General features: G+C 30.3%; 1 protein-coding gene and 1 long non-coding RNA gene across 2 annotated transcripts in view; one reads left to right on the top strand and one right to left on the bottom strand.

Annotated features, from left to right (window-relative positions):
- LOC129914135 (microtubule-associated protein RP/EB family member 1) overlaps positions 1-23,059 on the bottom strand; it is an 84,081-nt gene that overhangs the window by 198 nt on the left and 60,824 nt on the right. The window lies entirely within an intron of this gene.
- LOC129914186 (uncharacterized) lies at positions 435-997 on the top strand. Its single transcript, XR_008772145.1, has 2 exons — positions 435-672; positions 747-997. It is a non-coding gene; the product is annotated as an uncharacterized LOC129914186 (long non-coding RNA).

Raw genomic sequence — 23,059 nt, forward strand, 5'->3', positions numbered from 1 at the left:
TTTACATACAACTTTGAATATTGTCTTCAAAAATTGATTTAAAATTAAAAACAAATGTTTTAATGTCACTTGCAAACCAGTTAAAATTTACGCATATTTTTGACCTACCAAAATATGTCCAGAGTTTTAATTAATATTTTTAATTAAAAGTGAATTTTTTTCAAGTTCAGAGTCACAAAAATTATAATATCGCCCTTGAAATAATTCTTAATTTTATTTCAAGAAAATACCTTACCCCAATTAAATCATCCACAATCTAACAATAAATCTCAATTTTTTTTTTTGTTTTTACTTTTCACAAATATAATTTCACAATAACAAAAAATAAGGGCAAAACAATTAAAAAATAAATACAAAATGTTGAATTAGCATATTTAAAAAAAAAGGCACAAATTAAATTCGTTCAGAGTCCTTCTTGTTTTTATTTTCAAGGGAAAAATCTCTCTCCAAGAACTTTGAATATGTAGAGCAGTCAAATTGAAAACCCTTTTTTTTAACTGTGGCTCGTAAATCATGCTGAATAATGGTGGAAAAAAAAATTAAACATTAAAGAAGCTCCAGGTAGAGGTAAATAAATTTATTTTCTGGCACAACCATCAAGTACAGTGATGTCGGTTCATCTTAAAAAAAAAAAAAAACTGGTAGTGTTTGTGTTTCTACCACTGACAGCAGGTGATATCAATTTTCTTCTGCATTTTCTGAAAATAAAAATCAATTTTCTATACTGACAATGTTCTTTTTTTTAGAATTCTAGGACTCTTATATCAGAAAACCATTATTTCTAGGATTCATCAAGGTGTATTTCACTAAAATCTGCAGGCTTCAATGAGAGACTTTACTAACTGACCGATACCAATTCAGAAAATTCTTTCCACCTATTCTGGCTAAAAATTGGTACATACTGAAATCTCTAAATTATCATTTATACATTTTAATTGATTCTCATAAAAAGGAACAAAGAAATTAAGACAACTTAAATAAAAATAAACACAAATGATGACTTTTGTGTCGAGATTTATGATATTTAAAGATCATAACTTTGAGTACAGTAAACTTTAAAAAAAAATTAATGACAAACAAAAAATTCAATGGGAAAATGAGATATAAATGAAACACTTTCCTCCAGGACTGAGATTATGTAGAAAAATTCAAAAAAAAAAAAAAAAAACATCCATAAACCTGTCAACACGCTGGTGAAAGTAATCTTTGAATTTCGTGACGTTCTTCATTTTTGTAAATTCGACAGAAAAATTACCAATCTAAAGCAACACACAACAAAAAAACAAAATAACACAAACACACATTTATTTATGCTTTATTTTGTATACGAATTTTTATCATCGAGATAAAGCAGAGTAATTTACCACCCAGAGGGATAGATGTTATAATTAATCTGCCTTCCCTACTGTGAAGTCCTTTTTTTTGCTGTTTTTTGTTTGTTTTTACTTATTGACATGCTCAGAAACTTCAGAAGTAAGTAATTATCAAATATAATATGTCTGTAGCAGCAGGCATTAAATGAATTACGTAGTTCGAAACAAAAAAAAAAAAAAAAATTAGCTATCCTGTCTGCTAAGCATTAATTTATTCAATTCCTGAGGAATTGTGCCAAGAGATAAAACAAAATGAAAGTACTTCACTTTAGCACCCTTATAGCATAGCTTAGAGGTCCCAATGGTATGATTTATGATGAACTTTTGATGGATTAATATCGACAGTAGTTGAGTTTTATTTATTTTTAACAATAAATTTGGATAAATGTGATTATTTATATTTTAATTCGACAGGTTGGCTTTCTTGAAAAAATGCATAGTATGATAAATTTTTTGAAATATTCGAAAATTACATCTACCGAGAAACTCCCGCTATGTTCAATTTCGTAAATAAAACAAGAACTCAATCAAGAATTCAATCAAAATTATTTATATCACAGCTAATTAAAAGTGTCAATCTTACACGGAGTTGTAGTCCTTTTCATTCAAAGTTTGGACATAAAAATAATTATGTTGATAGTTAAATTATCTATTTTTGTTATAAATCATTGTAGTAGAGTAACTGAAGCTCAAAAATTGGCAATATTAGGGAACCCGGCCGAACAGCTTAGATTTTGATGATCAAACGTCGGTAATTAAAAATACTTTAAATTCTATAGATTAAAAATTGCTGGTGTTGCCGTTTTGATTTTTTAAATTTAATTGAAGATTTTTGTGAACAAAAAAATTTTTTTTTTTTTTAAATTGCCAAAAGATTGTCTAGGAAATTCAAGGAAAAAAAAAATATTTACGAGTGAGGGACAAAAAAAAGGTCATTTAAAATTTTTTTAATAACATTTTCTTTCTTTAATTCTGAGTTTGAGGACCATTTTTTTAAAAACTCTTTATTAAATTTAGTGGATTTAAATTTAAGAGATAGAAATAAGCTTATGGCTTTTTAAAAATGTATTTTAAAATATTGTAGGTGTTGCTGTTGTTTTCAAAAATTTTTTTTTTTTGTGTTTGAAGTCAGATTGTGAGAAAATTGCACGATGAAAGATTGTCCCTTACTCCCTTATGTTTGTTTTCCTTAAATTACCTAGAGAATCTTTTGCTATCATTTGTTTTATGAAATTTAAGCAAAAAAAATGGTTTTGTTGAAAAAAAAATTAATTTTAATTTTAAAAAACAATACGGCAACATCGGCAATTACCTACGTTTGAAAAAAAAAAAATCGTCAAAATTAAAGCTGTTCGGCCGGGTTCCCTAATAATTTGCTTAAGTTACTCCACTAATTGATCCTCTCTCGTGTTTATATTCTGATTTATTTTTTTCTTGGCAAGAAAGTGAGACACTTTTTCAAATTTTTATTTTTTCGAGAAATGACAAAAAGCAAACAGTGAAACATGACTTTGTAGTGTTTTTCCTTTTGTTTATATTTTTCCCTTCTTTTAACTTTTTTGAAGAAATGTGTTAAAGTAGCATAGTTTGATAAATAAACTACTAGTTATTTACTTATTTGACGTTTTCGTCAATTTGTTTGTGTTTTTTTTCGTCCGTCTCACTGTTCGCCTTAGCCTGTCTCACTGATCGCACCCCTTGCAAACAGTGAGACGTTTCGACTTTTTCAAAATTTTAGTCAAATGTGATGCTCTGATTCATTCTACCTTTTTCTGCAAAATTAAGATAAAATATGTCTTAACATTACTTCAAAGTAAGTGCTGAAATATAGCAATTTGAAAAAAAGTGTCTCACTGTCCGCACCTTTCCCCTATATATTTTATCAACTTTTATTATATTCATAAATTTTGCTATTTTCTAATAGAATAAGCAGGGGTTTACGTAAAGCTGCCGGGGCTGTTTGAATTTTTTTGAATTTTTGTTCAGTTTTAAGTTTATAATATCAATTACCAACTAACAATATTTCCCAACTAACAATATTTGAATTTTAAAAACCAAAATGCTACTATTACCAATAACAGAAGCGGGTCAAAATTCTGACTTCAAAATTCTGATTTTCCAAATTTTTGCTCTTTTAGTGAAAAATGAAAACGATGTTGTAAAAGGAAATCGACACATAAGCAAAATTTCAAGAAAATCCACTGATCTAATTTCGAAAAACTGAGTTTTCAAATGAACAGGAGAATGAGCAATTTTTGTATTGAACTTGGACGTTGCGCGGTCAAGAATGATTTTATCATTTATTGATGTAGTTAAGTCATGAATGATTGGGGCAAAAGTGTTTTCCCTATGATGATGACGCGACGCGACGTTTCAATGGATAAAATATATTTTTGCATTAAAATTTTTTTATAAATTTTCTCAATATTACAACTGAAAAGGGCATTTAAAATGCAAAATACTGATGCTATGTCATTTGTTTTTTAGTCTGAAGGCCCTAATCTTGAATATCCGATCAATAGAAACCAAAATATAATATTTTTTAAAAATTTCTTTAATTTTAACATAAAGGTAAGAAAAATATTTTTACAAAACGTTAATATAAGCTCAGTCGTTTACGAGAAAGCACAAAAAGTCTGTTATACGACAAAAAAATATTTGTTTATAAAAAAAAAAAAGCATGTGTGCAATTCACACGTGGTAAAAGTAAAACCTTAAAAAAATTATTTTTCTTGCAAAAAAAAAATCGAATAAATCTACGTTATTTTTATTCCATCACCTTTAAATCCATATTTTTTATAATGACAACCTATAATAAATTTTAAATCATCTGAAAGCTTATTGTTTAAGCTCAAAATATTTATATCGACCATGTCTAGGCAATATCTACAAAAAGAGCTAGAATTTTTTTAATCCAATCACTTTTCATCAAAAAAGCAAAAAAATCAATCTTTTTTCGCTTCTAACGAAATTCAAATTGATATAAGGGTTCTTCTTACACTGGTGGCAACTGATCTCTACAGGTATTTTGAGGTATTTTTCAAGTTTTTTTTAATTTAAGATTGTGTAACTTGTAGAGCAAGTAGCGTTATGTGTAACATATCAAATGAAAGGTAATACTATCAGCATGCTCATTGATGTTAAATAAAATTTGTATGTGCTCTAGATCAAAAGATATAACGTGTTTAAAAATTAAAAAAACATCTTTTAACCGTTATCTTAAAAATTTTGACTATAAAATTAATTGAAATAATCAATTGATTTTTGCTGCCGCTTTTTCGTTTCAGCATGTTTCAAATCACCACGATACTAAAGAAGTTTTCACTTCAAAAAAATGCAAGACTCGACCGCACGTACTTGCTCTTGTTCTAACAGCTTCTTGAAGTCACTTGAAATCACTTCACTGTCGATCGAGATAAGGATAGACAGACAAGACCGAATTTGTGAAAATGTTTTTTTTTTTGTGATAAAGTATGTATTTTCATAATAAATATTTTACAATTCTAGGGGTCGCTAAAACTCCGTTTGTCAAATTACCATAAGTAATTTAAGAGTAACGATGGAAGAGATGAATCTACATACAACATAAATGTTCCAGATTGATCAACTATCACCTCTTCCTTTACTTTTGCATTTTTAATGCAGTTAAATTCGACTCGACACCAATCATAAGAATTCTTGATTTAATTCTCCTTACTTTTTCTCAGTATCGGTACTAGATTTACTATCTTTCCTGGACTAATCGGTTTGATGAGAAAAAAAAACAAAAACATCTTTCCAATGAAATTTCTGCCCATCACTAAATTGTAAAAATATTGCATCTAAAAATGGTATAAAAGGAAGCTTTTTCTTTTCCTACAAAAGCCTTCTTTATTATCATGCCTGTACCAGATTTTCTACCAAAGTAAAATTGCATGATACATTTCCTTAATTAAAAACCCCCAGAAGGAACAAGTCTAGCGAAACAAAACTGTTTCCATCAATCCATACCACAATGCATCCATTTTACAAAGCACAATTTGAACTTTCAATGCAACTTGCTGTTGCTGTTGATTTAAAAACAAATGGAGAGTAAGAAATATACACATTCAAAAATTCCGAGAATACTAATCAAAGGGCGTTTTCAACGTCAATTTCCTACAAATATTTCTGACTACAATTCAGCAAATATTTAGGTATGTAACGTAAGCTATATCGACGCTTACGTATATCCTGCAAATTTGAAGGTTCTTTAAATACCGATGAATTTCTCTATAAACTTTAAATAGGTTGTTTGTTTTTTTGTGTTTTTAAAGTGATGTTTTAAAAATGTTTTGTGGTTCTAATTTTTGTATTTAAACAGTGTCTTTATAAATACATTTTTTGCTAAGACATGATTTTTTTTTTATGCCTTAGGACCTGTTGTCTTAAAATTTTTCAAATTTAAAATACCATCAAAATTATAATTTACGATCCATAATCTTGATTCTAGTAGAGTTCAAAATTCGATGTGTGCTCATCGTACCTACATCATTTTCACAAAAAAAAAAAAAAACATCTTTATGACCTTGAAATACATGAAAATCCTTGCTAAGTGGAAAGTATTTAATAAACGACAGCATGTGAGGCGAATTCTTTATATACATATATTTATATGGAAAGAGAGTGTTAAGAAAACGTTCCACATATCAGGATTCAGGATAATTTATGTCTATAATTTTTTTGTTCTACTTTTATTCTTTTTTTTTTGTTGCAGGCTTGAATAAAATTTATATTATGCGCAAACATACTATATTTGTATGGTGACCATCTGTCTGCTATTTAAAAAGAAATACTAGAACTTCTATATGCTTATCAGTTTATTTTCACTTTATACTTACAGTCAAATGTAAAGATTTTTTTCTTCAGTCGCTCTACATTATCTACTTTTCTTTAATTACAAAACTTAAAAATTAATGTACATCGGTATCTCCTTCTTTATTCCTTCCTATTTTTTGCCAAAGCTCCCACATTGTTGGTCATAATAAAGTTATCGTTATCCCTATCTATTATGGTTTAAAGATAAAATAAATGATAAAATAATTTTGGCCGCCCAAATCTGTCAGATCGACCTATGTACCAGTGGCGTAGCTACTTATGCATGTGTGCTCAGATACATAAAGGGTTCGGCATGAGACACGCCCCATGAGACTTCCACGAGGCATGTGACCCAAAAAATGTCCCCTGAGACAAGTCCCATGAGACATGTCACATGAGACAAGTTCCATGAGACATGTCCCATGAGACCTGTCCCATAAGACATTTATCCCATGAGACATTTGTCCCATGAGACATTTGTCTCATGAGACATTTGTCCCATGAGACATTTGTCCCATGATATATCTGTCCCATGAGACATTTGTCTCATGAGACTCTTGTCCCATGAATACTTCGTTTAAAATTGCGATCTCTGTACAAAGTGGCTAACCAACTTACAATAATAAAACTAATTTAAAAAAAAACTAAAATAATACGAAAATTTAATAAAACTATAGAAGCAGAAGAAAGTTAAACAATATCAAAAACTAAAAACCGATACAGAGAGCACTCACTTAAACAAATTCCTGCCGGCAGAGGTCTGAAGTTTTAGACGACATTTTTTTTGGGCATTTCTGACTCTTTTGGCCGAAACTTCGTAAAAACGGTAAATAAAAAAAAAATTAAAAAATGGCGTATCGAGTATTTGTTGAGACGAAGCGATTGCCGTAAAGTTTTTGAAAAACAGTTGAGTTTTACGGCAGTGGCAGAGGTCTGAAGTTTTAGACGACATTTTTGTTGGGCATTTCTGACTCTTTTGGCCGAAACTTCGTAAAAACGGTAAATAAAACAAAAACTAAAAAATGGTGTATCGATTATTTGTTGAGACGAAGCGATTGCCGTAAAGTTTTTGAAAAACAGTTGAGTTTTACGGCAGTGGCAGAGGTCTGAATTTTTAGACGACATTCTTTTTGGGCATTTCTGACTCTTTTGGCCAAAACTTCGTAAAAACGGTAAATAAAACAAAAAACTAAAAAATGGCGTATCGAGTATTTGTTGAGACGAAGCGATTGCCGTAAAGTTTTTGAAGAACAGTTGAGTTTTACGGCAGGTCTGAAGTTTTAGACGACAAACTTCGTAAAAACGGTAAATAAAACAAAAACTAAAAAATGGTGTATCGAGTATTTGTTGAGACGAAGCGATTGCCGTAAAGTTTTTGAAAAACAGTTGAGTTTTATGCCAGTGGCAGAGGTCTGAAGTTTTAGACGACATTCTTTTTGGGCATTTCTGACTCTTTTGGCCAAAACTTCGTAAAAACGGTAAATAAAACCAAAAACTAAAAAATGGCGTATCGAGTATTTGTTGAGACGAAGCGATTGCCGTAAAGTTTTTGAAGAACAGTTGAGTTTTACGGCAGGTCTGAAGTTTTAGACGACAAACTTCGTAAAAACGATAAATAAAACAAAAACTAAAAAATGGTGTATCGAGTATTTGTTGAGACGAAGCGATTGCCGTAAAGTTTTTGAAAAACAGTTGAGTTTTACGGCAGTGGCAGAGGTCTGAAGTTTTAGACGACATTCTTTTTGGGCATTTCTGACTCTTTTGGCCAAAACTTCGTAAAAACGGTAAATAAAACAAAAAACTAAAAAATGGCGTATCGAGTATTTGTTGAGACGAAGCGATTGCCGTAAAGTTTTTGAAGAACAGTTGAGTTTTACGGCAGGTCTGAAGTTTTAGACGACATTTTTTTTGGGCATTTCTGACTCTTTTGGCCGAAACTTCGTAAAAACGGTAAATAAAACAAAAACTAAAAAATGGTGTATCGAGTATTTGTTGAGACGAAGCGATTGCCGTAAAGTTTTTGAAAAACAGTTGAGTTTTACGGCAGTGGCAGAGGTCTGAAGTTTTAGACGACATTCTTTTTGGGCATTTCTGACTCTTTTGGCCAAAACTTCGTAAAAACGGTAAATAAAAAAAAAACTAAAAAATGGCGTATCGAGTATTTGTTGAAACGAAGCAATTGCCGTTAAGTTTTTGAAAAATAGTTGAATTTTACGACAGTGGCAGAGGTCTGAAGTTTTAGACGACATTTTTTTTGGGCATTTCTGACTCTTTTGGCCAAAACTTCGTAAAAACGGTAAATAAAAAAAAAACTAAAAAATGGCGTATCGAGTATTTGTTGAGACGAAAGGATTGCCGTTAAGTTTTTGAAAATTAGTTGAATTTTACGGCAGTGGCAGAAGTCCAAAGACCAGCAGTTAAATTGTCTGCAAAGTTCAGGGTCATAAATTCTCAACATACCAAACATACATACACTCTTAAAAAATGATTTTTCGAGGAATGTTCAGTATCAGTATTCATAATGTCAATAATATAATGTAGGTACTTTTTCAAATTTCAATAAATGCTTTCAGCTATCCATGAAAAAATTATTGAAAAAGCTGTTGTCCAAAAGGGATTTCCCCCCTAAAAGTTTTCGGGTTTAGCCAAAAAAATATGGTCACCACAAAATATCACCAAAGTTATAATATTCCGTATTCATACCTTCTTCGTCAAGTCAAGCCAAAAACCAAAAGCAATTTTCTGCCTTATTTCTCAAAACCAAACAACATTTCCACACATGAGCAGTAACGGCGGCGGCGGCGGTGTTGGTGTGGTTGTATACGTAACGTACACTTCGTTTTACAGTTGTTTATTGCCATTTTATTATAATAAGGCGCTCGGAGCTGGTTGTTTTTCTACCAGGAACAGGATACCATCATACCCTCTATCCTATAGTAGCATAAAGTATTTTATGTATACATCTGACAAAGGGGTTATGAAGGGGTTGTTGGGTTGTTTAAAAGGGCTTGCAACAATTTAAAGTATCCCGAGTTCCTGATGTGCTTTCCTTTCTTTTCCCAGTTATATTCTATTCTATATTTTTATGAAGTCGTTTTTCCAGCTGGTTTTGCTTTTGCCTTAGCCACCTTAGCATCGTTAGTTTACAGGATATGACAATTGCTTGAGGATATAAGAATCGGAAGGACTTTTGAGTCCTTTGAGTGTACGAGTATATGCGGTTGTGCTTGCCTATGCGTTGCGTTGAGTTAGCGCCAGCTACAAAGCCACCATCAGAGTCACAGACACAAGAGCTATATAATACCAGGCATTAAAATCGACAGTATATTGTATTTGTAAAGCTAGTGATTGCATAAAAATATGAGCTTAATCTGCGGGTTTGCGGATAGGGTTTTTGTTTGGTTTCTTACAAAGCCAACAGGATGTCGGGACTTGGATCCACGCGGATCTCGGATGTGGCAGCGCGGGCTTGCTTCCTCTCTTCTCGTGTGTCAGTGCGGAGGTTCAGCGGCAAAGACTAAAGAGATTTACGGAACGTGTCTGCAGGCACATTATTTTACTTTATGCATATGTTGCCCCTATATGAGTGTATTTTTCTTAGAAAATTGTACAAGGATCCTTTTCTATTGGTTAAGTGTGAGTGCGTGCGTGTTATATTCGCTGTATTTGCGGCATATATTATTTTCTTACGTTTTTTTTTTTTTTGTTGTTGTTGAATAATTTGGCATCACCTGCGGTTTATAATATCCTAAGACGTTTTATTTTGTCGTTAAGTCATGTTACTTTGGCATGCTCAACCGGCTGGTGTATGCTGCTTTATGCTCGTATGTAGTAACTCAATCCTGTGAAAAAGTATGGATGGAGACCTCTGCTTTGCAGTTAATAAATTCTATAATGTGATGTCGTTTCAAGCGGTGGTGCTGCGTGCTGGGCGTTTTTGACTTTAGCGGTTCCTTTCCAATGATGTTGTCTTGTCTCCTCCGAGAAGAAGTGTCTGTTTTCGGTGTGTTGTAGCATTTTAATGGTTAAGAATAAGCGATAATGCTGGTGTTTACAGCGCATTAAGTGCTTGTTCTTTTTCTTCATTTGATTTTAATATTTTTACATAAAATAAAATGTTCTATTGATTTATCGCGCAATGGGGAAGATTCTAGAAGCTAATGGGTATAATTATTTAGAGACGTGTATAGCAGTATTTTTTAAACAAATTGAATATAAGAATATAATGAATATATGTTCTTTGCTGATGAAATTTTAAAGAGATTAAGGAGCTTTTTCCAAAAGCCTTGAAATTTGTATTTTTTTATGTTTTGAAAACGCTCAAAACTCATTGAAAATTATTGATGGTTGAAAGTTTAATTTGGCAATTTACAATTTTACAACTTTAGAATATTCCAATATTACAATTTTAAAATTTTTCAATTTAACATTTTTACAATTTTATATTTTTACAATTCTGCAATTCTACAACTTTACAATTTTAAGATTTTGCAATTCTACAATTTTACAATTTTAAAATTTTGAAATTTTAAAAATTTACAATTTTACAATTTTACAGTTTTACAGTTTTACAATTTTGCAATTTTAAAACTTTACAATTTTACAATCTTAAAATTTTACAATTTTATAATTTTATAATTCAAAAATTTTACAATTTTTCTAATTAACAATTTTACAATAATACAATTTTATAATTTAACAATTTTACAATTTTACAAATTTACAGTTTGACAATTTGACAATTTTACGATTTTACAATTTTACGATTTTACAATTATACAATTTTACAATTTAACAATGTTACAACTTTACAACATTACAATTTTACAATTTTATAATTTTACAATTTAACAATGTTACAACTTTACAAATTTACAATTTTACAATTTCACAATTTAACAATTTTATAATTTTACAATTTTACAATATTAAAATTTTTGAATTTTACAATTTTACACTCTTACAATTTTATGATTTTACAATCCTACAATTTTCAATTTACATTTATTAATTTCATGAAACTGAAACTTGAACTAAAGCTGATGAAACTGAAAGTGAGATGGAAAATGAAACTAAAACTGGAAGTAAAATTGTGTTTTAGTGAAACTAAAACTTGAAGTGAAACTGAAGTTGAAACTGAAAGTGAAACTAAAAGTGATACTGAAAGTGAACCTGAAAGTGAAAGTATAACTGAAAGTGAAACTGAAACTTTAACTGAAACTGAAAGTGAAACTGAAGGTAAAGTGAATTTGAAAAAATGAAACTGAAAATGAATTTAAACCGAAACTGAAATAAACGTGAAAATAAAGTGAAACTGAAAGTGAAAGTGAAACTAAAAGTGAAAGTGAAACTAAAAGTGAAAGTGAAACTAAAAGTGAAACTGAAAGTGAAAGTGAAAGTGATAGTGAAAGTGAACTAAAAGTGAAACTGAAAGTGAAACTAAAAGTGAAACTGAAATTGAAATTTAAAGTGAAATTGAACGTAAAAATAAAGTGAAACTGAAAGTAAATCTAAAGGTGAAACGTGAAAGTAAAACTAAAATTGTAGCTGAAACTGAATTGAAGCTGACAGTGAAACTGAAATTGAAACTGAGATGGGACTTGAAACTGAAAGTGCAAGTGAAACTGAAAAAAAAAGTGAAATTGAAACTGAAATTGAAAGCGAAAGCGAAACTGACACTGAAAAAGAAGCTGAAAGTGAAAGACGCCAATTAGCTTAATAGACTTTTTAGTACCTAAGCTTTTAAAGCAAATTATATGCATTTAAACGAAATGTCAAGAGATTTCATTCTTCTTGAATATATAACTTATACTTGAATCAGTTTTATCTTCTTTGCTATGACTATTGAACGGTATCAAAGCATTCTTTTGTTCTACTTAATTACAATACTTTTCATATTCATAAAGGCATCTCTCTAATGAACTTTGTTATTCTCTTCAAAACCTCACTTTAAAGATTTTTCTACAACAAAGTCCCCAACAAGTAGTTGTCTAACTTTTCACCTCAAAGATTTCTTTTTTTATTGAGTCAAGAGAAACAAAATTAAAAAATATTAAATATCAAAAAAAAAAAAAGACACCCACACAATAAAGAACATCACTCAGAGATACAAAAATGAGTATACACGTCAGTCAGGATTATCCTTTAGTGCAAAATGCATAGTTTATAATGCGTGCATCCTTGTGTTGCTCACATCTCTGATGCATCCCATATGCACATGCACACACGCACTTGCACACATTTATTTATGCCTTAATAGATATTTTATCTTTATCCTACCGTCAAGAACCACATTGTGCCTGGAGGAGCCTCCTCCAAAGACAAATTTTAACTTTAAAACTTTGATCCGCATGGAGACACAAACTAATTTCAACAAAGTTTTCAGTGATTCTTCTCCTTGTTTGTTTTTTTTTTTTCTTCTATAATTTTGTTGGAATATTTTACGTCTTCTTAAATTCTTCTATTTTTCTCCATTTTGCAAAAATAATCGTTAACCTGTTTGAGAGTAAAAAATAAAAAAAAGTCTTGAAAAACTTTTACCCCCTTTTGCCTTAACCAACAACAACCCACACAAGAGGATTGAATATCATCATCTCAAGAGAGAGAGAGAGATAGAATGAGTGACAAAATCTCATTGCAAAAATCTCTAACTGACAACTGAAACTTAAATCCAAAGTGATTTTATTTTGTATGAATTGTTAAGGAGTTAAGGGTGAGAACCAGAGAAAGAGAGAAAGACTTTTCAAAAACTCTATGCGTTAAGATATTAATGTCAAAGGGAAAATTTTAATCCTTCGAAAGTCCTTCAATTCAACTTTCAGTTTTAAAAAAGTCTCCATGCGGTTTGGTCTTATATATTTTCTGATGATGGTCAAGAAATATGAATCATAGAGAAAAGGTATTATTGTTGTTTGCAGATTTTATGTCAAATAAATTTTATGGCTTTTGACAATACAAAAAGGAAATTTTAACTTTGAAGAAGCTTGAAAAGATTATAAGAGAGAGTCCTCTCAAAGTACAAATATATTAAAATGAATTTTTATACTTTAGTACTTATTGTTAAGGAATGTTTAAGCTTAGTTTTTAAATTTAATTTGCAGGGAATACTATATTGCATTGAAGTGACTTGAGGGATACCTATTGTTAAAACTGCTAACATTTGTTTGATAATGAAAACTCTATTGAATCATTTTCATAGAAAAACTGCAATGTAATATATTTCTTGAAATGGAACTGAACAACTAACTAGGCAACTTTTTTTTAACATTTAATTTTAATTTTCAATGATCCAAAGGAAAATAATTATTTTGGAAAATTTTTGACATACCTTCAACCTACATACATATTTTTTATTGCCGAATTCACAATTTCAAGCCTTGAAATAAATCACTGAGCTTCTTTGAGGAAATCAGAGTGTTAAATGCGTTTTTTTTTCAAGCAAATCAAAATTAATGATGCCTTGAGTCTTAAGAGAAACAAGACATCATTTTTTTTTAGTTTTAAAATTTTAATTAAATAAAATAAGTGAATTTTTATTGAAATTACGTAACAACAACGGATAACCGTGTTTTAAATTTAGTTTAAAGACAATTTAATCTATAAACCTACATTCTCTTAATGGTTAGGTTAAAATTCCACTCCCGATATATTTATAACAATTTTAGAAAAAATTGGAATTCAACCAAGCTCTGCGGATCATGATCCTTGCTATTTTTTTTTTATTCAGTATCAAAGAGTGTAATTGTTACATTTTTTATGTAATATTAGCCGCGTTTTATTGGTAACTCAGTACTTAGCTCAGTAAAATTTTACACGGTAAACAACAACAAATGATTGCTAAGGATAAATAAAAGTTTTTTTTTACTTTTGTCCTTAAATATTTGTTTGGGCTGCTAGAAAATATTAATAGTTCCATCCAGAGACCATAACAAAGTTCCTTGGCCTTGATGTAATATGATCCTCTTTAAAAAATCATCAATTTGCAAGCACAGATTTTCGAACCGTATCGTGGTAATTGTGGGAACAAAAATGCTGGCAAAATTGTGGATTGGTCAAATCCTCGTCAAGTCTTAAGAATTTTTGTTTATCCGTCTATAGCTGTGTTAACTTATTCTTTCTACCTTGAAGGCCAGTCATAAAATTTTCAAATGAAAAATACAATTGCAGGTATTGAATAATAATTAAAAAGTAGTTTTGGAAATATTAAATGTTTTCTGTTCAATTATATGACAGTGGGAAAAGAGTCTGCCACATATAGATATTTTTATTGCTTTTTTTTTAAGTCTAATGGCTTTGTCATAGTATACCCTGCTATTCTGCTTCGATACATAGATTTATGATAACTTTGACTATTCTTTTAATTTAATATCAATTTGGGTGCGAGTTTTTGCGATTAACAAAATAATTTCCGAATGAAATTTTCACTTTTAGTAAAAATCACTCATACGCCCAACGTGTTTTTCTTCCTGGTTGTTAACATTTTCCAGAAATTTTTTATTGAACTTCATGCATTTGGATTCACTAAGCCTAAAAATTACAATGGTTCCTTTCTAGAAGCTCTGATATTTTAGATATTTTTTTCCCCCCCCCATTTTGGGTGTATGCAATTTCATACTATTTTTTTTTTTAGTTTTTCTTATCACGAGCGTTTTTAAAGTTTTTCAACTTATTTACTTAAAATCGCCTTTCATTGCATAAATAATAATTTCTAGCAAAAATAAATTGTTTTACTTCAAAAAATAATTTTGTCCAGGCTTTTGATCGAAATACTCCTATTTGCGTCAGTTGTACGAAGGCAGCTTTACGAGTACGAGAGGCAATTCGACGCAAAACATTCTTCATTTATTGAGAAACTTATAAATAATGTTACATAAGTTTTTTTTTTAAACAAAATGAGAAAGTGTATGGCACGTGGCACGACATTAGATATTAAAACAAGCAAAAACAGTGGTGTGGAGTCTCACACAAAATTGTCTTATCTTTTTATTTTAGCAAAAAAGTGGGATTACGGATCCAAAATTTTGCCACGAAGATGTATAAAACATTAATGTAAAATGCATAAAGATTAATCGTTCAAAAAGTCTTTTTTTTACATTAAAAAGCCATATAAGCAAGGTTAATTTTTTGAAGTTTTTAACAAAAAAAATATACGCCCTCACGAAGACCAGATTTGAACCTTTTCTTTGTGGTAAAAATTATTAAATATAATTAAAGTCCTTCAAAAAACCTAAAAAAAAAAATGGAAAAACATATCGAAAAGAAACAGTGCCTGTGCGTGTCAAAATACACTTATGGTCACAAAGTTTACAGGCTTCTTTTTATTTTGAGTAACATTAGTTTTTATTTTTGACGTAATAACGTCTTATAAATCGATGAACCATGGCAGCCACCACAAAAAAGTGACGCCATTTTCTAACGTTACACTCTCGCACTTTCGCAGTGCGGCAAAAAATTTCTATTCAAAATTAAAAATAAACTATTAGAGATACAAAAATCTTCATTGGCTTATTTGAAAGATAATAACCTAAAGCTTAATCCAAATGAAGGAATTTTAAAAATTCCATCATTTAATAGGGTAAACAGGGGTAAAACGGAAAGATAAAATTTGGGCTAAAATCTAAACGCGAAGTCGTAGAGAATTGATTTTTTCTGTTATAGATAGATGAGATTAATTTAAGAATAACTGCATTTAAGAAAAAATTCTAAAAAATTTTAAAACTAAGCTAAGATGATTTTGGGTAAAGGAAATTTTTTTTTGACAATTCTAAAAATGCCAGGTGAAAGATGAGAGAAAAAAAATTAGGTGCCTGATACGGATTTTTTTCAAACACTCTGCATTTCGAAATATGAATTTTTGAAAAACACCTTGTTTTTTAGGGGTATTTTTGGGTAATTTTTTTGAGCGTTCTCAAACTTATAGGACATGTAGGTTTTGGCCTTATGCATACATGTGCAAAAACTTGGAATCGTTTAAAGAGTTTTGACTGAATAACGGAAGAAACAAGTTTTTTAAAAACACGTTTTTTTGACCGTTTTTAACCGATTTTCATCGTTTTTTATTTTTATCTTTTTTTCTTTAATAGATACAGGAATAAAGTATATGGAGTAATGATAGACCATGACTACGAATATATGTGTGCGAAGTTTCAATCATATCATTTTCGTAAACACAATTTTGAGATAACGGTAAAATAAAATTTTAGAATTCAACAGGTTATAACTTTTGACCAAGAGCAGATAGAAATTTTATTAAACTGATACAATTACCATCCTGATACAATTACCTTTCATTTGGTATATCACACATAACGGTAGACTAACTAAAAGCTACACAATGTTAAATCAAGAAACTTGCGAAAAACCTCAAAACACCAGTGGAGATCTGTTGCTGTTGTGGGAAGTACCGTAATCTCAGTCTGGAAATTCGACATGGTTGAATTTAAAAAATTCTAACTTCTCTTGTAGTCATCTTTGAAATGAGATTGATACGTCATATGAAAGGTGAAATAATAAGCTTTCACATGGTATACAATTTTTTATAAGTTGTCAAACAAAAAAATTGATTCCATAGCCTGAGAACATAAAAATAAATGTTTTTTTTTTTTGCTTTTTTTAATGAAATTTGATCGAGTTAAAAAAAATTCTAGCTCTTTTTGTAGATGTCTCATAGACCTGATCGATATATATATATTTTGAGCTAAGACAATAAGCTTTCAGATGGTATAAAATTTTGTATAGGTTGTTACGGAAAAAAATGGAATTAATGACGTGAGAAGAAAAAAATTCATGTTTTTTTTTTTAATGGTTTTATTCTTAAGAAGAAATACTTGGCTTTTAAATTGCATAATTTTTTTTTGTAAGCTTTTAAAATAAAAAAATTAATATAATGAGAAAATAAAAAAGGTATTTTTTTTAGCTTTTTCTTGTAAAATATGATTGTTTGAAAAAGTAAACGCTTCAATTGACTCATTTTAAACAAAAGCACACCACCTCGTTTCGTTTTCGTTTTCTGACGACGCGCTGTTATCACGTAAAATCATCGTCCGTAAACCGGCTTTACAGACAACCTCTTTTTACTTTGAATGATATTATGACCAAACACAGGTATTTTACAGAAACTAAGAAAATATGTACACATTAACTTTTTCATTTTGTATAAAGCTTTTTATAATTAACAGAACTTATTATAGCTAGTTAAAACAAGCGATTAGCAATATTTTTTTCCAGTTTAATTCTCTTATTAATAATATAATTGTTTGGTTTGTTGGTCATTCTGTTTTGCCTGAATATACCCTACAGATAAGACTCCTTTTATGAACAAGCACTCTTTCTCTGATCTCATGTAAATAACATGTAAGGTGATGATTACACTGGTCAACAAAATTTAACTTTTTTTTTGCCACAAGAACCCAAATATACTTTTCTAGTAGTTTTTGGGGTGCTGAATCCGAATCTGAAGTCAGAAAAATTTGATTGGCCTTCGTTTTTGAAATATTAACGTTAGAAAATGTCAAAACACGTAATTTTGGCTGTTTTCGAGGTTCTGTTTTTATGTTGGGTAATTTATTATAAATAAATTTGTAATGGTTATTATAAGAACAGATATTCTTCTTTCAAAAACTGTTTAAATTTTCCCGATATCTCTTTTACTGCTCGAGATATCTTTAGTTTCATTTAATAAGTCAAAGAGAAACTAAACTTAATCTAAAGTTTAAGTCACTGGCCACAGAATTTTTGCCACAGGAACCAAAATATACTTTTCTGAAGGTTTTTGAGTTGCTGAACTCAAATCCGCAATCGGAAAAATTCTATTAGCCTCCGTTCTTGAAATATAACCGTTATAAAAAAAAAACCCTTTTTTGCATTTTATAACGGTAATATTTTAAGAACGAAGGCTAATAGAATTTTTCTGATTGTGGATTCGAGTTCAGCAACCCAAAAACCTTCAGAAAAGTATATTTTGATTCTTGTGACAAAAAAAGGGATCGGGTCAAAATTCTGGCTTCAAAATTCTGCTTTTCAAAATTCTGCTTTTTCAGCGAAAATTCTGTTTTTCAAAATTCTGCTTTTTTTCTATTCTGTTTTTCAAAATTCTGCTTTTTAAAATTCTGCTTTTCAAAATTCTGCCAGCATTATATTTGAACAAAAAAATTCTGCTAATTCTGTTTTTTTTTTTTATAGCATATGCGCTGGCTAAAGAAAAATACACCTCATTAATGTAATTCAACATTGGTACTTTCCTAAATTTTTTTATTTAAGTGTCGCAAATATTTTTTGAAATGCATATACTGACTTTCTTTGAAATAAAATATGTATACTAATTGGAACCGATGTTGTATATTCCTTTTCTTATTCAAATTTTTGAATATTCATCTTTATTTGATAAATTAATAAATTTTTAGTTATTTTCGGAAATGTTTAATATTAAAAACCTTTTCTTAATATTTTCAAATGTATTCATTTATAAAACAAAAATTAATTCGCATTTAAAAAATGACAAATTATGTAGGTAAGTAATCAAATAAGCAGATAATTTTTTCAAAAAGATGATTTTACAGAATTCTGCAAAAAATTAAAAAAGGGTTTGGAAAATGTTAAAAAGCGCGCGCTTTTTAACATTTTCCAAACCCTTTTTTAATTTTTTGCAGAATTTTGAAAAGCAGAATTATGAAAAGCAGAATTTTGAAAAACAGAATTTTGAAAAACAGAATTTTAAAAAGCAGAATTTTGAAAGCAGAATTTTGTAAAGCAGAATTTTGAAAGCAGAATTTTGACCCCGGCAGAATTTTGACCCCAACCCACAAAAAAAGTGTAATTTGGTTGGCCAGTGTTGTTTCTGATTCAAAGACCGCTACTTAAATTTTAAATATCTCGGGCAATAAAAGAGATATCGGAAAGATTCAAACATTTTTTGAATGAATAAAACTAGCTGTTATTGGCACCGTTACAAATTTATTCACAATAAATTACTCCACATAAAAACATAACCTCGAAAACAGCCAAAATTACGTTTTTTGACATTTTCTAACGGTAATATTTCAAAAACGAAGGCCAATCAAATTTTTCTGACTTCAGATTCGGATTCAGCACCCCAAAAACTACTAGAAAAGTATATTTTGGTTCTTGTGGCAAAAACCTTGTTGACCAGTGTTATTATTAAACTCAAAGAAGAGATTAAGAATTTTATTGATAACATTCAAAGGGATTAATGAATATTATCATTCATCAAGACTAAAAGTTATCGAATAAAATATATGCTTCATTAGCCAATAACATATACAAATACTAACTTAATCCATATTCAAAAGCATCAAAAACTTTCCAATATCTTAAATCTCTCCATTCAAACCAATTCTAACAAGTCCTAATTTCACTCCCCAAAAGGAAAACAGTGGTTATTCGCCTTTGACAAGCGCATAATAAAGCTATCCCAATCGTCCCATCATCATCATCATCATCATAGAATCGTGTTGTCATCTTATAATCATGGTTGCATGATCACATCATAACCATCATCATCATAATCATAATTTAAACATTTGAAGCTATTTTCCAATTGAATTATTCGCAATTCGAGTGTTGCATTATGCTTATTCAAATTATGTATCAGCTTATTTGGGATAATGTTAGACTGGATGATGATAACCATTGGCGTCGTCACCAGCCAACCCAACCCAACATATATCTCAACTTATATGACATTATTATTTAAGTCTAATAATCCCCAGTTCAGGTGAGCGAGAGGTGTGTGTCTAATTCCAAAGTACGAGTAGAGTATTCTCCACAGAGAGCAAAGCATCATATTGATTCCCATTCATTGGGTTATATTGCTGATAACATCTTGAATCAGCTATTGAATTATCCAATGCTCTTTGGAGCAGTACGAATTCCATTTAGGTAATCTGACTTCCCATTCCAACTTGACACAATGACATGCCGCCCCCACATCTTGTCACCTTCTGAACTATCTTATTGAACTTATAAGTTTATACACCTCTTCTCCTAGGCCAGAAGAAGAAGACGAAGATCCAAGCTTATAGTGGCTGGAACTATTGGATTTAAATTTAAAGTGCCACATTCTGCTCTTGAATTTCTCAAAAAAACCCAACCCCAACCTCCGAAATGGGTCCGTTTTTATTTCACCCCAAAAGCCCACCAATCGATAATAATGTACCCATTCGAGGAATTGTTTCATTTGCATATACAGAAGCACCTGGCTTACCCAGGATCGAGTAGTAGGTAAGGTTTAAATTTAAAACTTCGTATTCGTCGGTGAAGGCATGTGTACGGTTCTGATGGGTGTGGGTGGGATTGGGGTATACAAGTGCGAAACCAAAGTGTCGTAGATAAAATATATTCGAACAGAGAGGAAGTGGAATTTTTATTTCCTCCTCTCGAATAATAAAATTTAAACAAAAAAAAAAAAAAGAAAAAAATTATTCTTTATCACGCCAACACAACACAAAAATACAATTAGGAGAGCTTTCGTTGAGCTCATTGTCCTGTTATTCACTTTTACTAATTCTATCTCTGGGGGATAACAACACAACGCTGCTGTCGCCGCCGCCTCCGATGACAACGTTCAGGAAGCAAAACCAGAGGCTGCTTCTGGTGTTAAGTGTAACTGGGAGTCGTCTAACATTAAGTAGGTACACAGTCGAAGGACCTTTGTCGCCTACGATGCCATGGGATCAGGGATTTCCAAAAGTGTACCTACTCTTAATTTTAATGCAAGTAATCTAATTTGAGTAGGTATATGTATATTTTCTCCCGATTCTCTTGTTCCTTTCGCCGTATTTGTTATTTTAAAATAATTTTTTAAATTGGGATCTTCGTTTCGTTGTCGGTGAAAATTGTAAGTGCTTTTGAGATTTGTGGAACAAAGTAGGCGAATTAATACATTTTTAATAAGAGTTAAATCTATTTGCTGAGATTATTTTGTGAGGAGCATTTAGAAAAACGTATAGAGTAGAGGACAACAACAAAATTTTGATGTGAGAAGAAGTAAGGAAGATGTTTAAATGGTAGGCATGTGCATTAAGGGGGGAAAACCCTCTAGTTTTTTTTTATTTTTGCATTATAAGTTTTTTGCCTAAAAAAATGATTTATCAACCGAAGAAACTATTTTAGTGGTCATAGCCTTAAATGAAGCCTCAAAAGTCCCCAGATAGTCCTGAAGCCCAAGCGTTCCGAGCCTACCACAGTACAAAAATGAAAACTTTAAACGAATTTTTCTCGAAACACGTTTTTTTCCGCGCCGTGCAACGTAACTCAAAAACTAATGAAGCTATCGACTTGAAATAAAGTGCAAATTACTCGTTAACTTATTGGTCATTGCATGAAGTTAAGGTTGAACTTAAAAGTTCAATATAATTTTCATAATAAATATTTTTTTTTACAATTTGTTTATAAAAAAACCATTGTGTTTTTTCGTTTTTTTGGTCTCTAATTTTTATTTTACACTTTTTTTTTTGCTAAATTTAGGTTCATGCAGTGCGTATAAATATATTTTAATGGAAAAAAATGTCTCTTTTATTTATAAATAATTTACGTGACCTGGGCATTGCACGGCGCAAACGCTAGGCATCAACTTTAAACGGCTGTAGAGCCGCCATTTTGTTTTTTTATTACTTCAAAAAAAATGTGTTAACACTTCATGATGTCAATAATATCATGTATATTTCCAAATTTTAATTAATGCTTTCAGTTTTCCAAAAAAAATTCTTGAAATACTCGTCATCCAGAGGGATTTCCCCCCTTAAAGAGGATATAAGGGTTATATTGGTTTTTATCAAAACCAAACTCTGTCCAATTACTAGTATCCTAGTATGTTTCGGATTAAACCACGGTAAGGCAGGGGCGTATACAGGATTTCTTTTTGGTTGGGGGTCATGCCAAATTTTTTTTACAAAAGTTTTGATAGTAGGCATAAATTTGAAAATGTGCTATTTGAATTAAAAATATTAAAGTTCGTTCGTTTTGCATTTCGAATCGAACAGTTCCAAAGAGTTCTAAGAATAACCAAACAAAAACGTTGTGTGATTCGTTTGCTTTTGTTTAGGGTTTAGCCTTAAGTTTGACCAATTAAGACCAATTAAGGATTTTCAAGCACTTAAAAACGAAAAATATGCGCTTAAAATATACTCTTAAAAATAATAAATATAATGCACTTTAAATATGCATTTAAGGCCACGTGAATTTGTAAAATTCCGAGTTCAAAGATGTAACTTTTTGGAAATATTGGGTTTTTTTTTTTAATAAATAAGATTGCAGAAAATTTACTCTTAAATAATCCAATTTAACATTTGATCGTGTTTTTTATGAGTTTGGACAACGTTGGTTTGTCAGTTTTGCACAGCATTTGCTTACGTTTTCTAATTGACTTTCAGTCACTTTTAGTAAAAAATGTCAAGCCTGTAATTTCGTTATTTTTGCTCATTTATTTCCAAAATATATCAAAATATGCAAAAAAAAAAATGTAAACAAATGCAAAATATGCAAAAATATGCACTTACAATTGATTGCCATTTTAAAGGAAATCTCCTGATTCATATACATAATTCGTTGCCATGCTTCCAAGGTGTTCGTAAAAAAACATGCATTTGCATGGAAACCCGATCCCTAGTAATGTACAAGTCCTTCGATTCAATAATTTGCCTTTAAACAACCCATTTAAACAACGCATTGTTTTCCGCTAGCCCAGAATTATTTTACAAGTTAAAATAAAAATCATTTTTATTTAATAACACTGGTAATTTTCAAATTAATTGTCTTCCTACACTGAACCAAAAAGGTACATGGAATTAATGAATATATTCATTCTATTAATGTATCGTTCATTATTATTTGTC

This window comes from Episyrphus balteatus, chromosome 1 (genome assembly GCF_945859705.1).
Source record: "Episyrphus balteatus chromosome 1, idEpiBalt1.1, whole genome shotgun sequence".
NCBI classification, from domain to species: Eukaryota; Metazoa; Arthropoda; class Insecta; order Diptera; family Syrphidae; genus Episyrphus; species Episyrphus balteatus.